The sequence below is a fragment of the Pan troglodytes genome, chromosome 8 (genome assembly GCF_028858775.2).
Source record: "Pan troglodytes isolate AG18354 chromosome 8, NHGRI_mPanTro3-v2.0_pri, whole genome shotgun sequence".
In the NCBI taxonomy this organism is placed as follows: Eukaryota; Metazoa; Chordata; class Mammalia; order Primates; family Hominidae; genus Pan; species Pan troglodytes.
Genome location: NC_072406.2, coordinates 1,077,009 through 1,089,762, shown reverse-complemented (window position 1 = coordinate 1,089,762; position 12,754 = coordinate 1,077,009).

The following is a 12,754-nucleotide window of genomic DNA, read 5'->3' as shown; positions in this document are numbered from 1 at the left end:
CCATGTTTATACAGATCGTGGTGAAGATATTTCCATGTTTATACAGATCGCGGTGTAGATATTTCCATGTTTATACAGATCACGGTGTAGATATTTCCATGTTTATACAGATCGCATTGTAGATATTTCCATGTTTATACAGATCGCGGTGTAGATATTTCCATGTTTGTACAGATAGCGGTGTAGATATTTCCATGTTTATACAGATAGCGGTGTTGATATTTCCATGTTTAAAGACATAGCGGTGTAGGTATTTCCATGTTTATAGACATTGCGGTGTAGATATTTCCATGTTTATGTAGATGGCATTGTAGATATTTCCATGTTTATACCGATAGCGCTGTTGGTATTTCCACGTTTACTCAGATAGCGATGTAGATATTTCCATGTTTATACAGATCGTGGTGCAGATATTTATATCTTTATACAGATGGCATTGTAGATATTTCCTTATTCACACAGATGGCGGTGTAGATGTTTCCATGTTTATACAGATGGCGGAGTAGTTAGTTCCATGTTTATGGAGATGGCAGTGTAGATATTTTCATGTTTATAGAGATGGCGGTGTAGATATTTCCATGTTTATAGAGATGGCAGAGTAGATATTTACATGTTTTTACAGATGGCTGTGTAGATATTTCCATGTGTATACAGATGGCATTGTAGATATTTCCATGTTTATACAGATGACTGTATAGGTATTTCCATGTTTTTACAGATGGCAGGGCAGATATTTCCATGTTTATAGAAATAGCGGTGTAGGTATTTCCATGTTTGTACAGACGGCGGTGTTGACATTTCCATCTATACACAGATGGCCGTGTAGATATTTTCATGTTTATACAGATGGCGGCATAGATATTTCCATGGACATGCAGATAGTGGTGTAGATATTTCCATGTTTATACAGATAGCGGTGTAGATATTTCCATGTTTACACAGATGGTGGTGTAGATGTTTCTGTGTCTCTACACATGGCGGAGTAGATACTTCCATCTTTATGGAGATGGCAGTGTAGATATTTTCATGTTTATAGAGATGGCGGTGTAGATATTTCCATATTTATAGAGATAGCGGTGTAGATATTTCCATCTTTCTACAGATGGCAGTGTAGATATTTCCATGTTTATACAGCTGGCGGTGTAGATATTTCCATATTTATACAGATGCCTGTGTAGATATTTCCATGTGTATACAGATGGTATTGAAGGTATTTCCATGTTTATACAGATGGTGGTGTAGATATTTCCATGTTTATTCAGATGACTGTGTAGATATTTCCATGTTTTTACAGATGGCAGTGTAGATATTTCAATGTATATAGAGATGGCACTGTAGATATTTCCATGTTTATACAGATCGCGGTGTAGATATTTCCATGTTTATACAGATAGCGGTGTAGATATTTCCATGTTTTTACAGATATCGGTGTAGATATCTCCATGTTTACACAGATTGCGGTGTAGATATTTCCATCTTTCTACAGATGGCATTGTTGATATTTCCATGTTTATACAGATGGCCGTGTAGATATTTCCATGTTTATATAGATGGTGGTGTAGATATTACCATATTTATACAGATAGCGGTGTACATATTTCCATGTTTATACAGATCGTGGTGAAGATATTTCCATGTTTATACAGATCGCGGTGTAGATATTTCCATGTTTATACAGATCGCGTTGTAGATATTTCCATGTTTATACAGATCACGGTGTAGATATTTCCATGTTTGTACAGATAGCGGTGTAGATATTTCCATGTTTATACAGATAGCGGTGTAGATATTTCCATGTTTAAAGAGATAGCGGTGTAGGTATTTCCATGTTTATAGACATTGCGGTGTAGATATTTCCATGTTTATGTAGATGGCCTTGTAGATATTTCCATGTTTATACCGATAGCGGTGTTGGTATTTCCACGTTTACTCAGATAGTGATGTAGATATTTCCATGTTTATACAGATCGCGGTGCAGATATTTATATCTTTATACAGATGGCATTGTAGATATTTCTTTATTCACACAGATGGCGGTGTAGATGTTTCCATGTTTATACAGATGGCGGAGTAGTTAGTTCCATGTTTATGGAAATGGCAGTGTAGATATTTTCATGTTTATAGAGATGGCGGTGTAGATATTTCCATGTTTATAGAGATAGCAGTGTAGATATTTACGTGTTTATACAGATGGCTGTGTAGATATTTCCATGTGTATACAGATGGCATTGTAGATATTTCCATGTTTATACAGATGACTGTATAGGTATTTCCATGTTTTTACAGATGGCAGTGCAGATATTTCCATGTTTATAGCGATAGCGGTGTAGATATTTCCATGTTTGTTCAGATGGCGGTGTTGATATTTCCATCTATACACAGATGGCCGTGTAGATATTTCCATGTTTATACAGATGGCGGCAGAGATATTTCCATGGACATGCAGATGGTGGTGTAGATATTTCCATGTTTATACAGATAGCGGTGTAGATATTTCCATGTTTACAAAGATGGTGGTGTAGATATTTCTGTGTTTATACACATGGCGGAGTAGATACTCCCATCTTTATGGAGATGGCAGTGTAGATATTTTCATGTTTATAGAGATGGCAGTGTACATATTTCCATATTTATAGAGATAGCGGTGTAGATATTTCCATGTTTCTACAGATGGCAGTGTAGATATTTCCATGTTTATACAGATGGCGGTGTAGTTATTTCCATATTCATACAGATGTCTGTGTAGATATTTCCATGTGTATACAGATGGTATTGAAGGTATTTCCATGTTTATACAGATGGTGGTGTAGATATTTCCATGTTTATTCAGATGACGGTGTAGATATTTCCATGTTTTTACAGATGGCAGTGTAGATATTTCAATGTTTATAGAGATGGCACTGTGGATATTTCCATGTTTATACAGATCGCGGTGTAGATATTTCCATGTTTATACAGATAGCGGTGTAGATATTTCCATGTTTTTACAGATGTCGGTGTAGATATTTCCATGTTAACACAGATTGCGGTGTAGATATTTCCATCTTTCTACAGATGGCAGTGTAGATATTTCCATGTGTATACAGATGGTTTTGAAGGTATTTCCATGTTTATACAGATGGTGGTGTAGATATTTCCATGTTTATTCAGATGACTGTGTAGATATTTCCAAGTTTTTACAGATGGCAGTGTAGATATTTTAATGTTTATAGAGATGGCACTGTAGATATTTCCATGTTTATACAGATCGCGGTGTACATATTTCCATGTTTATACAGATAGCGGTGTAGATATTTCCATGTTTTTACAGATATCGGTGGAGATATTTCCATGTTTACACAGATTGCGGTGTAGATATTTCCATCTTTCTACAGATGGCATTGTAGATATTTCCATGTTTATACAGATGGCGGTGTACATATTTCCATGTTTATATAGATGGTGGTGTAGATATTACCATGTTTATACAGATAGCGGTGTAGATATTTCCATGTTTATACAGATCGTGGTGAAGGTATTTCCATGTTTATAGAGATCGCGGTGTAGATATTTCCATGTTTATACAGATCGCGTTGTAGATATTTCCATGTTTATACAGACCGCGGTGTAGATATTTCCATGTTTGTACAGATAGCGGTGTAGATATTTCCATGTTTATACAGATAGCGGTGTAGATATTTCCATGTTTAAAGAGATAGCGGTGTAGGTATTTCCATGTTTATAGACATTGCGGTGTAGATATTTCCATGTTTATGTAGATGGCGTTGTAGATATTTCCATGTTTATACCGATAGCGGTGTTGGTATTTCCACGTTTACTCAGATAACGATGTAGGTATTTCCATGTTTATACAGATCGCGGTGCAGATATTTATATCTTTATACAGATGGAATTGTAGATATTTCCTTATTCACACAGATGCCGGTGTAGATGTTTCCATGTTTATACAGATGGTGGAGTAGTTAGTTCCATGTTTATGGAGATGGCAGTGAAGATATTTTCATGTTTATAGAGATGGCGGTGTAGATATTTCCTTGTTTATAGAGATAGCAGTGTAGATATATACATGTTTATACAGATGGCTGTGTAGATATTTCCATGTGTATACAGATGGCATTGTAGATATTTCCATGTTTATACAGATGACTGTATAGGTATTTCCATGTTTTTACAGATGGCAGTGCAGATATTTCCATGTTTATAGAGATAGCGGTATAGATATTTTCATGTTTGTACAGATGGCGGTGTCGATATTTCCATCTATACACAGATGGCCGTGTAGATATTTCCATGTTTATACAGATGGCGGCATAGATATTTCCATGGACATGCAGATGGTGGTGTAGGTATTTCCATGTTTATACAGATAGCAGTGTAGATATTTCCATGTTTACACAGATGGTGGTGTAGATATTTCCGTGTTTATACACATGGTGGAGTAGTTACTTCCATCTTTAGGGAGATGGCAGTGTAGATATTTTCATGTTTATAGTGATGGCGGTGTAGATATTTCCATATTTATAGAGATAGCAGTGTAGATATTTCCATCTTTCTACAGATGGCAGTGTAGGTATTTCCATGTTTATACAGATGTTGTAGATATTTCCATATTTATACAGATGTCTGTGTAGATATTTCCATGTGTATGCAGATGGTATTGAAGGTATTTCCATGTTTATACAGATGGTGGTGTAGATATTTCCATGTTTATTCAGATGACTGTGTAGATATTTCCATGTTTTTACAGATGGCAGTGTAGATATTTCAATGTTTATAGAGATGGCACTGTAGATATTTCCATTTTCATACAGATCGCGGTGTAGATATTTCCATGTTTATACAGATAGCGGTGTAGATATTTCCATGTTTTTACAGATATCGGTGTAGATATTTCCATGTTTACACAGATTGCGGTGTAGATATTTCCATCTTTCTACAGATGGCATTGTAGATATTTCCATGTTTATACAGATGGCGGTGTAGATATTTCCATGTTTATACAGATCGCGGTGTAGATATTTCCATGTTTATACAGATCGCGTTGTAGATATTTCCATGTTTATACAGACCGCGGTGTAGATATTTCCATGTTTGTACAGATAGCGGTGTAGATATTTCCATGTTTATACAGATAGCGGTGTAGATATTTCCATGTTTAAAGAGATAGCGGTGTAGGTATTTCCATGTTTATAGACATTGCGGTGTAGATATTTCCATGTTTATGTAGATGGCGTTGGAGATATTTCCATGTTTATACCGATAGCGGTGTTGGTATTTCCACGTTTACTCAGATAACGATGTAGATATTTCCATGTTTATACAGATCGCGGTGCAGATATTTATATCTTTATACAGATGGCATTGTAGATATTTCCTTATTCACACAGATGCCGGTGTAGATGTTTCCATGTTTATACAGATGGTGGAGTAGTTAATTCCATGTTTATGGAGATGGCAGTGTAGATATTTTCATGTTTATAGAGATGGCGGTGTAGATATTTCCATGTTTATAGAGATAGCAGTGTAGATATTTACATGTTTATACAGATGGCTGTGTAGATATTTCCATGTGTATACAGATGGCATTGTAGATATTTCCATGTTTATACAGATGACTGTATAGGTATTTCCATGTTTTTACAGATGGCAGTGCAGATATTTCCATGTTTATAGAGATAGCGGTATAGATATTTTCATGTTTGTACAGATGGCGGTGTTGATAGTTCCATCTATACACAGATGGCCGTGTAGATATTTCCATGTTTATACAGATGGCGGCATAGATATTTCCATGGACATGCAGATGGTGGTGTAGATATTTCCATGTTTATACAGATAGCGGTGTAGATATTTCCATGTTTACACAGATGGTGGTGTAGATATTTCCGTGTTTATACACATGGCGGAGTAGATACTTCCATCTTTATGGAGATGGCAGTGTAGATATTTTCATGTTTATAGAAATGGCGGTGTAGATATTTCCATATTTATAGAGATAGCGGTGTAGATATTTCCATCTTTCTACAGATGGCAGTGTAGATATTTCCATGTTTATACAGATGGCGGTGTAGATATTTCCATATTTATACAGATGCCTGTGTAGATATTTCCATGTGTATACAGATGGTATTGAAGGTATTTCCATGTTTATACAGATGGTGGTGTAGATATTTCCATGTTTATTCAGATGACTGTGTAGATATTTCCATGTTTTTACAGATGGCAGTGTAGATATTTCAATGTATATAGAAATGGCACTGTAGATATTTCCATGTTTATACAGATCGCGGTGTAGATATTTCCATGTTTATACAGATAGCGGTGTAGATATTTCCATGTTTTTACAGATATCGGTGTAGATATTTCCATGTTTACACAGATTGCGGTGTAGATATTTCCATCTTTCTACAGATGGCATTGTAGATATTTCCATGTTTATACAGATGGCGGTGTAGATATTTCCATGTTTATATAGATGGTGGTGTAGATATTACCATGTTTATACAGATAGCGGTGTAGATATTTCCATGTTTACAGATCGTGGTGAAGGTATTTCCATGTTTATATAGATCGCGGTGTAGATATTTCCATGTTTATACAGATCGCGTTGAAGATATTTCCATGTTTATACAGATTGCGGTGTAGATATTTCCATGTTTGTACAGATAGCGGTGTAGATATTTCTATGTTTATACAGATAGCGGTGTAGATATTTCCATGTTTAAAGAGATAGCGGTGTAGGTATTTCCATGTTTATAGACATTGCGGTGTAGATATTTCCATGTTTATGTAGATGGCGTTGTAGATATTTCCATGTTTATACCGATAGCGGTGTTGGTATTTCCACGTTTACTCAGATAACGATGTAGGTATTTCCATGTTTATACAGATCGCGGTGCAGATATTTATATCTTTATACAGATGGAATTGTAGATATTTCCTTATTCACACAGATGCCGGTGTAGATGTTTCCATGTTTATACAGATGGTGGAGTAGTTAGTTCCATGTTTATGGAGATGGCAGTGAAGGTATTTTCATGTTTATAGAGATGACGGTGTAGATATTTCCTTGTTTATAGAGATAGCAGTGTAGATATTTACATGTTTATACAGATGGCTGTGTAGATATTTCCATGTGTATACAGATGGCATTGTAGATATTTCCATGTTTATACAGATGACTGTATAGGTATTTCCATGTTTTTACAGATGGCAGTGCAGATATTTCCATGTTTATAGAGATAGCGGTATAGATATTTTCATGTTTGTACAGATGACGGTGTTGATATTTCCATCTATACACAGATGGCCGTGTAGATATTTCCATGTTTATACAGATGGCGGCATAGATATTTCCATGGACATGCAGATGGTGGTGTAGGTATTTCCATGTTGATACAGATAGCAGTGTAAATATTTGCATGTTTACACAGATGGTGGTGTAGATATTTCCGTGTTTATACACATGGTGGAGTAGTTACTTCCATCTTTATGGAGATGGCAGTGTAGATATTTTCATGTTTATAGAGATGGCGGTGTAGATATTTCCATATTTATAGAGATAGCAGTGTAGATATTTCCATCTTTCTACAGATGTCAGTGTAGGTATTTCCATGTTTATACAGATGTTGTAGATATTTCCATATTTATACAGATGTCTGTGTAGATATTTCCATGTGTATGCAGATGGTATTGAAGGTATTTCCATGTTTATACAGATGGTGGTGTAGATATTTCCATGTTTATTCAGATGACTCTGTAGATATTTCCATGTTTTTACAGATGGCAGTGTAGATATTTCAATGTTTATAGAGATGGCACTGTAGATATTTCCATTTTTATACAGATCGCGGTGTAGATATTTCCATGTTTATACAGATAGCGGTGTAGATATTTCCATGTTTTTACAGATATCGGTGTAGATATTTCCATGTTTACACAGATTGCGGTTTAGATATTTCCATCTTTCTACAGATGGCATTGTAGATATTTCCATGTTTATACAGATGGCGGTGTAGATATTTCCATGTTTATATAGATGGTGGTGTAGATATTACCATGTTTATACAGATAGCAGTGTAGATATTTCCATGTTTATACAGATCGTGGTGTAGATATTTCCATGTTTATACAGATCGCGGTGTAGATATTTCCATGTTTATACAGATCGCGTTGTAGATATTTCCATGTTTTTACAGACCGCGGTGTAGATATTTCCATGTTTGTACAGATAGCGGTGTAGATATTTCCATGTTTATACAGATAGCGGTGTAGATATTTCCATGTTTAAAGAGATAGCGGTGTAGGTATTTCCATGTTTATAGACATTGCGGTGTAGATATTTCAATGTTTATGTAGATGGCGTTGTAGATATTACCATGTTTATACCGATAGCGGTGTTGTTATTTCCACGTTTACTCAGATAACGATGTAGATATTTCCATGTTTATACAGATCGCGGTGCAGATATTTATATCTTTATACAGATGGCATTGTAGATATTTCCTTATTCACACAGATGACGGTGTAGATGTTTCCATGTTTATACAGATGGTGGAGTAGTTAATTCCATGTTTATGGAGATGGCAGTGTAGATATTTTCATGTTTATAGAGATGGCGGTGTAGATATTTCCATGTTTATAGAGATAGCAGTGTAGATATTTACATGTTTATACAGATGGCTGTGTAGATATTCCCATGTGTATACAGATGGCATTGTAGATATTTCCATGTTTATACAGATGACTGTATAGGTATTTCCATGTTTTTACAGCTGGCAGTGCAGATATTTCCATGTTTATAGAGATAGCGGTATAGATATTTTCATGTTTGTACAGATGGCGGTGTTGATATTTCCATCTTTACACAGATGGCCGTGTAGATATTTCCATGTTTATACAGATGGCGGCATAGATATTTCCATGGACATGCAGATGGTGGTGTAGATATTTCCATGTTTATACAGATAGCGGTGTAGATATTTCCATGTTTACACAGATGGTGGTGTAGATATTTCCGTGTTTATAGACATGGCGGAGTAGATACTTCCATCTTTATGGAGATGGCAGTGTAGATATTTTCATGTTTATAGAGATGGCGGTGTAGATATTTCCATATTTATAGAGATAGCGGTGTAGATATTTCCATCTTTCTACAGATGGCAGTGTAGATATTTCCATGTTTATACAGCTGTCGGTGTAGCTATTTCCATATTTATACAGATGTCTGTGTAGATATTTCCATGTGTATACAGATGGTATTGAAGGTAATTCCATGTTTATACAGATGGTGGTGAAGATATTTCCATGTTTATTCAGATGACTGTGTAGATATTTCCATGTTTTTACAGATGGCAGTGTAGATATTTCAATGTTTATAGAGATGGCACTGTAGATATTTCCATGTTTATACAGATCACGGTGTAGATATTTCCATGTTTATACAGATAGCGGTGTAGATATTTCCATGTTTTTACAGATATCGGTGTAGATATTTCCATGTTTACACAGATTGCGGTGTAGATATTTCCATCTTTCTACAGATGGCATTGTAGATATTTCCATGTTTATACAGATGGCGGTGTAGATATTTCCATGTTTTTACAGATATCGGTGGAGATATTTCCATGTTTACACAGATGGCGGTGTAGATATTTCCATCTTTCTACAGATGGCATTGTAGATATTTCCATGTTTATACAGATGGCGGTGTACATATTTCCATGTTTATATAGATGGTGTTGTAGATATTACCATGTTTATACAGATAGCGGTGTAGATATTTCCATGTTTATACAGATCGTGGTGAAGGTATTTCCATGTTTATAGAGATCGCGGTGTAGATATTTCCATGTTTATACAGATCGCGTTGTAGATATTTCCATGTTTATACAGACCGCGGTGTAGATATTTCCATGTTTGTACAGATAGCGGTGTAGATATTTCCATGTTTATACAGATAGCGGTGTAGATATTTCCATGTTTAAAGAGATAGCGGTGTAGGTATTTCCATGTTTATAGACATTGCGGTGTAGATATTTCCATGTTTATGTAGATGGCGTTGTAGATATTTCCATGTTTATACCGATAGCGGTGTTGGTATTTCCACGTTTACTCAGATAACGATGTAGGTATTTCCATGTTTATACAGATCGCGGTGCAGATATTTATATCTTTATACAGATGGAATTGTAGATATTTCCTTATTCACACAGATGCCGGTGTAGATGTTTCCATGTTTATACAGATGGTGGAGTAGTTAGTTCCATGTTTATGGAGATGGCAGTGAAGATATTTTCATGTTTATAGAGATGGCGGTGTAGATATTTCCTTGTTTATAGAGATAGCAGTGTAGATATATACATGTTTATACAGATGGCTGTGTAGATATTTCCATGTGTATACAGATGGCATTGTAGATATTTCCATGTTTATACAGATGACTGTATAGGTATTTCCACGTTTTTACAGATGGCAGTGCAGATATTTCCATGTTTATAGAGATAGCGGTATAGATATTTTCATGTTTGTACAGATGGCGGTGTCGATATTTCCATCTATACACAGATGGCCGTGTAGATATTTCCATGTTTATACAGATGGCGGCATAGATATTTCCATGGACATGCAGATGGTGGTGTAGGTATTTCCATGTTTATACAGATAGCAGTGTAGATATTTCCATGTTTACACAGATGGTGGTGTAGATATTTCCGTGTTTATACACATGGTGGAGTAGTTACTTCCATCTTTAGGGAGATGGCAGTGTAGATATTTTCATGTTTATAGTGATGGCGGTGTAGATATTTCCATATTTATAGAGATAGCAGTGTAGATATTTCCATCTTTCTACAGATGGCAGTGTAGGTATTTCCATGTTTATACAGATGTTGTAGATATTTCCATATTTATACAGATGTCTGTGTAGATATTTCCATGTGTATGCAGATGGTATTGAAGGTATTTCCATGTTTATACAGATGGTGGTGTAGATATTTCCATGTTTATTCAGATGACTGTGTAGATATTTCCATGTTTTTACAGATGGCAGTGTAGATATTTCAATGTTTATAGAGATGGCACTGTAGATATTTCCATTTTCATACAGATCGCGGTGTAGATATTTCCATGTTTATACAGATAGCGGTGTAGATATTTCCATGTTTTTACAGATATCGGTGTAGATATTTCCATGTTTACACAGATTGCGGTGTAGATATTTCCATCTTTCTACAGATGGCATTGTAGATATTTCCATGTTTATACAGATGGCGGTGTAGATATTTCCATGTTTATATAGATGGTGGTGTAGATATTACCATGTTTATACAGATAGCGGTGTAGATATTTCCATGTTTATACAGATCGTGGTGTAGATATTTCCATGTTTATACAGATCGCGGTGTAGATATTTCCATGTTTATACAGATCGCGTTGTAGATATTTCCATGTTTATACAGACCGCGGTGTAGATATTTCCATGTTTGTACAGATAGCGGTGTAGATGTTTCCATGTTTATACAGATAGCGGTGTAGATATTTCCATGTTTAAAGAGATAGCGGTGTAGGTATTTCCATGTTTATAGACATTGCGGTGTAGATATTTCCATGTTTATGTAGATGGCGTTGGAGATATTTCCATGTTTATACCGATAGCGGTGTTGTTATTTCCACGTTTACTCAGATAACGATGTAGATATTTCCATGTTTATACAGATCGCGGTGCAGATATTTATATCTTTATACAGATGGCATTGTAGATATTTCCTTATTCACACAGATGCCGGTGTAGATGTTTCCATGTTTATACAGATGGTGGAGTAGTTAATTCCATGTTTATGGAGATGGCAGTGTAGATATTTTCATGTTTATAGAGATGGCGGTGTAGATATTTCCATGTTTATAGAGATAGCAGTGTAGATATTTACATGTTTATACAGATGGCTGTGTAGATATTTCCATGTATATACAGATGGCATTGTAGATATTTCCATGTTTATACAGATGACTGTATAGGTATTTCCATGTTTTTACAGCTGGCAGTGCAGATATTTCCATGTTTATAGAGATAGCGGTATAGATATTTTCATGTTTGTACAGGTGGCGGTGTTGATAGTTCCATCTATACACAGATGGCCGTGTAGATATTTCCATGTTTATACAGATGGCGGCATAGATATTTCCATGGACATGCAGATGGTGGTGTAGATATTTCCATGTTTATACAGATAGCGGTGTAGATATTTCCATGTTTACACAGATGGTGGTGTAGATATTTCCGTGTTTATACACATGGCGGAGTAGATACTTCCATCTTTATGGAGATGGCAGTGTAGATATTTTCATGTTTATAGAAATGGCGGTGTAGATATTTCCATATTTATAGAGATAGCGGTGTAGATATTTCCATCTTTCTACAGATGGCAGTGTAGATATTTCCATGTTTATATAGATGGCGGTGTAGATATTTCCATATTTATACAGATGCCTGTGTAGATATTTCCATGTGTATACAGATGGTATTGAAGGTATTTCCATGTTTATACAGATGGTGGTGTAGATATTTCCATGTTTATTCAGATGACTGTGTAGATATTTCCATGTTTTTACAGATGGCAGTGTAGATATTTCAATGTATATAGAAATGGCACTGTAGATATTTCCATGTTTATACAGATCGCGGTGTAGATATTTCCATGTTTATACAGATAGCGGTGTAGATATTTCCATGTTTTTACAGATATCGGTGTAGATA